This window comes from Arachis duranensis, chromosome 8 (assembly GCF_000817695.3).
Source record: "Arachis duranensis cultivar V14167 chromosome 8, aradu.V14167.gnm2.J7QH, whole genome shotgun sequence".
Taxonomy (NCBI): domain Eukaryota; kingdom Viridiplantae; phylum Streptophyta; class Magnoliopsida; order Fabales; family Fabaceae; genus Arachis; species Arachis duranensis.
Window position 1 is genome coordinate 23373363 of NC_029779.3, and position 6013 is coordinate 23379375.

Consider the following 6013-nt stretch of genomic DNA (forward strand, 5'->3'; position numbering starts at 1 on the left):
ATGAGTTCTCCAACTTTACATGCTTTTTCTTCATTCCCTTGATCCAATCTTTGCCTCCTAAATCTGAAATCACTTAACAAACATATCAAGGCATCTAATGGAATCAAGGAGAATTAGATTTAGCTATTGTAAGTCCTAAAAAGCATGTTTTCACTCTTAAGCACAATTAAGGGAGAATATACAAAATCATGCTATTTCAATGGATAAATGTGAGTGAAAGGTGATAAAATCCCCTAAAATTGATACAAGATAAACCCTACAAATGGGGTTTGTCAACTACTCATCTTGAGAGGGAGTGTTAGAAGATTGAATCAAATCAAAGAGATATTTCAGAATCACGAGAAATATTAGGAAAAATCAATATTATCAATTTAGAATATTCTCATAAATAGATCCCTAGCTATCTATAAATTAGAAGACTTGTTGTAAATCAAATATGAATCAGAAAGAAAATAACATTTTTCAATCTCCTCTTATTCTTTCTACCTCCTACTTATTCTTTTTTTCCCCTTAAACCCTCGATACCATCGTAAGAATACTATGTTTGGCAAAATAGCAAATGCCAAAAGTGCAAAAGAAGCATGGAACACGTTGAAATTGTCATATAAAAGCGTAGATAAAGCTTAGAAAGCAAAGCTACAGTCTTTCAGAAGAGAATACAAAAGGTACGAGATGTATAGCTCAGAAACTGTTGAGCAATATTTTACTCGTGTTACAGATCTTGTCAATAAGATGAGAGTCTATGGAGAAGATATGCCCAATAGTAAAGTGGTGAAGAAAATTCTTCGCATCATGCCGATGAAGTATGACCATGTGGTGACTACGATACTAGAGTCCTACGATATGGACACCATGACGATTGCAGAGTTGCAAGGAACCATGGAAAGCCACATCAAAAGAATACTGGAGAAGTCAGAAAAATCAACTGAGGAAGCCCTGAAAAGTCGAGTGAATTTAAACAATGTTGCAGAATCAAGCCGTACACAAGAAGGACGAGGTCGTTGTTTTAATTTTTAAAGTAGAGGCAGAGGAAGTTTCAGAGGTAGAGGTCGTAGCAATTACAACCAAGGAAGTTACAATAATTTTACACCGCCTAATTAAGAAAGAGGTGGAACAAATTTCAGGCATGTCAACCGAGGAAGAAGTCGAGGCAATTTTTATCAAGAAAGAACCAATTTCAACTGTTTTCATTGTGGAGAGTATGGACACAAAGCAGCAGATTGCAGATTCAAAGTGATGAATAATAATCAAGCACACGTTGCAGAAAATCAACATAAAAATACTGATGATAATCTGGGTACTCAAACTTTATTTTTTACAAGTAATTCATGTGCTAAAGATGAAAATATGTGGTACTTGGATAATACCTGTGGTAATCATATGTCTGGTAAAAAGGAGTTATTTTCTTTAATAGATGATTCAGTTAAACTATTATTGAAATTTGGTAATAGTACAAAGATCCATATTGAAGGAAAAGGGCACATACCAATTAGATTGAAGGATGGTTCTCTAAGTTATATTTATGATGTTTTCTATGCTCATGAACTTTATTATAATTTACTGAGTATGGGAAAATTATCTAAGAAGGGATATAAGATGATAACTTATCGTGGATATTGCACTGTATTTGACAACAATGAAAGGTTCATAGATAAATCAAAGATGACTTCAAACAGAATGTTTCTATTAAAAATTCAACATGTCAATCCCTCTTGCATGAGTTCTGTGATACTTGATGATAATTGGTTGCGGCATATGCAGTTTGGGCACTTTCATTTTTCTGGCCTAAACTACCTGTCAAGAAAAATGACTTATTTCTGGTCTACCACGAATTCATATTTCCAATTGTGCTTGTGAGATTTGTCAACTGAAAAAGAAGCACAAAGATACATTCCCTATAGGAAAGTCATGGAGAGCTAGAAGACTACTTGAAATTATGCATTCAGATCTTTGTTTTGTAGAAGTTCCAAGTAATGGTGGTAGCATGTACTTTATCACTTTTATTGATGATTTTAGTAGATATACATGGGTATACTTTCTGAAGCATAAATCAGAAGCATGTGACGTCTTTAAGACATTCAAGGCGTTTGTTAAAAAACAAAGTGGTTATAAAATCAAAATTCTTAGAACAGAAAGAGAAACGGAATATCTTGCATGTTCAGAATACTTTAAACAATACGAAATTCAACACCAACTAACAACTAGATACACTCCTCAACAAAATGGAGTTGCTAAAAGAAAGAATAGAACCATCATGGACATGGTCAGATGCATGCTCAAGTCAAAACAAATGCCTAAAGAGTTTTGGGCAGAAGCAGTCGCAACACCAGTTCATATTTTAAACAGGTGTCCAACAAAGAGTATTCGTGATAAAAATCCAGAGGAATCTTGGAGTGGAAAGCGGCCTTCCATTCATCATTTCAGAGTCTTTGGGTGTATTGCTTATGCCCATGTACCAAATCAATTAAGGAAGAAGTTAGATGACAAACGCGAGAAGTGTATCTTTATCGGCTATAGCACAAACTCAAAAGCATACAAGTTGTACAATCCAGAAATAAAGAAAGTAATCATAGCAAAGACGTGACGTTTGGTGAGAAAGCCATGTGAGACTGGAACACAAAGACAGAAAAGCATTCGATTGTAATTTCAAATACATGTGATGATGAAGAAGAAAGACAACCGAACGCAACCGAACAACTAGAATCATCTAGAAGACCTCAAAGAGAAAGGAGACTACCTGCTAGATTAGCAGATTATGAAGTTGGCAATGACAACGATCCGTCAGATGAAGAAATCATAAATTTTGCTCTATTTTCAGATTGTGAGCCGTTGAACTTTGAAGAAGCCTCTAAAAATAATAATTGGAAGAAAGTAATGGATGAGGAGATTCATGCCATTGAGAAGAATGACACATGGGAGCTGATAGATTTACCAGCAGATAAGAAGCCGATTGGAGTAAAGTGGATTTACAAGACTAAGTACAAACCCAGTGGTTAAGTTGATCGTTTCAAAGCAAGATTAGTTGCTAAGGGATACAAACAAAATCCAGGTATCGATTATTTTGAAGTATTTGCTCCTGTTGCACGATTAGACACTATTCGTATGATTATTTTACTCTCGGCTCAAAATAGGTGGAAGATACATCAAATGGATGTTAAGTTTGCATTTCTAAATAGCATTTTAGAAGAAGAAGTGTATGTCGAGAAACCTGCAGGATATGAAGTTTTTGGAGAAGAAAATAAAGTTTACAAGTTGAAGAAAGTTTTGTACGGGTTAAAGCAAGCACCAAGAGCATGGTACAAGAAGATTGATTCTTATTTCATTGAGAATGGTTTTAGAAGATGTCAGTTTGAACATAATCTTTATATTAAGTTCATTGAACCTGGAGATATCTTGATCGTGTATCTTTATGTTGATGATTTAATCTTTACTGGCAATAATTTGAAGATAATTGCAGAATTCAGGAAGGCTATGATAAAGCACTTTGAAATGACGGATATGGGATTGATGTCTTATTTCCTTGGCATCGAAGTTCTTTAAAAAGATGATGAAAATTTTATTTCTTAGAAGAAATATGCAAATGATATTTTAAAAAAATTTCAAATGGAGCACTCAAAACCAGTTTCTACTCCAGTCGAAGAGAAGTTCAAATTGTTGAGAGAAGATAAAGGAAGAGCAATAAATTCCACATACTACAAAAGCTTGATTGGAAGTCTAAGGTACTTGACTGCGACTAGACCAGATATTGTGTTTGGAGTTAGTTTGCTTAGCAGATTTATGGAGGAGTCTTGTACCAACCATTTGCAAGCGGCAAAAAGAATTCTTTGATATATTAAAGGTACTTTAAATGATGATATTTATTATGAGAATACTAATGAAATAAACCTTGTTGGCTACACTGATAGTGATTGGGCTGAAGATATAGAAACAAGAAAAAGTACTTCAGGATTTGTATTTCATCTTGGTTGTGGTGCAATTTCATGGTCATCAAAGAAACAATCAGTAGCAGCACTCTCTACAGCAGAAGCAGAATATATAGCAGCAACAAGTTGTGCAATACAAGCAGTTGGGCTAGAAGAATTCTTGAGGAATTGAATGAGAAACAAAGTACTCCAACAATAATATTTTGTGATAACAAGTCAGCTATTGCACTTTACAAAAATCCAGTATTTCATGGAAGATCGAAGCATATTGATATTCGGGTTCATAAAATTAGAGAATTGGTAAATGAGAAAGTTGTGATCGGGTACTGTCCAACTGAAGAACAAGTTGCAGATATATTTACAAAGCCATTGAAGACCGAATTATTTTACAAGTTGAAAAAGATGTTTAGAATGATAAACTCTACAAGCTTAATTTAAGGGAGGCAATGTTAGAAAATTAAATCAAGAATATTCAAGAAAGTAGTACAACTACAACATACTAGAACATTGAAGAAGTTCAAAATCAAATTGAATTTGAATTGAATACAAGTTGTACTCATCATCTCCATATTAGAAGAATGAAGAATCATGAATTGGATGCTTCAAGATTGATGATTAAGAATTTGAAACAAAATTGAACAAGGAATTGACTAGTCAAAATTTCTACATGTTTCTTGAATTATTACAACTAGTGTTTCGTTGTTATAAGAATTATTATTTTATTATGAAAGTTTGCCTATAAAGACTTCATAGATATGTTGTTATATATCTCTCCATGAACCAAAATACTTAGTGTTTGTTTCAAAAAATTCTCTCCTTGTTATTATGAGTGTTAGTGAGTTTGAGAGATGAAAAATATGATAGCGTCATTTATATGAATCAGTGATCCTAGGGCCAATTAAGTGTGAGTATTATACTTACAAAATTTTTTCTCTTTTTGTCCAAAGATATTTTTTATTATTCTACTGTTATCTCTTCTTGTTTTCCTTAATTTTAGCTTCTTCTCTATTCTACGTTCTTCTTTTTTTCTCAGACACTCTCTTTTTAATCGGATAATTTCTTTCTTCTTATGTTATCGTTATTATTTTAATATCATTTTTACCTTATTTGTTCATAGACTAATTCTTCTTGTAATCTCCTGTACTCTAACGTACTCTCATTCTCTATTAAATTAGTTTGTATTTAATGAAAAAATTGAAATTATATAATTATTTTAGTTATTTCATATAATATTTTAATTTTATCTATATGTATCCAAATATAATATTATACATTATCTTAGTGTCTTATACTATCTAAACACAATATACAAAAATAATTTTTATCATCTATATTCTATTATCTCTGTCTCATATTTTATTTTATCAAATCTCTAAAAACAAATATAACCATAAATATCTTTTAAATGAGTGATGATCGGATTAATAGCATATCCCAAAATCACGGATGAATACGCAACAATAATAACATTGGAGAATTGATTTTCTTTACGCGAGAGAGCTGGAATTCCAATAGATATGGAAACCCGCTTGTTGATGTGAAAACTTACGGAACCGATTAAAGCCTTGAGAATGTATTGGATGACTGATAGAAAAATTGTTGCTCATGATTAAATATGGAAAGAAAAAGTACACAAAAGTATATAGGAGATTTTTTTACTAAAATAAAATAAAAAAAATTATTATTTTTTAATTTTAATTTTTTAAATATTATTATAATAATTTTTTTAATTTATAACGAAAAAAAATCCTTATTAAATATAGCTTATTTTCATGTATCTATGTATGTACTCTTGGAAACCATAACAAATTTGAATTTCGTTGGTTTTGAAAAAAATTAAAATGAAGTTTATCAGTATTAAGTCAACATTATAATTTTTATAGAGTTTGTGGATATAGAATTTGTCGATAGAACCCATAATTTTTTAGGTGAATATGAAGAGACTATACAATTCAACTATAGTTCGTTGACAAATATTTAACTTATATATTCTAAAAACAATTTATAATACTTTATTTAGTCCTTTTAAGACATTTTTTATCCAATCTCGCAAGAAAACCAAAGAGGTATAGTCAACACCAAGCCAACTT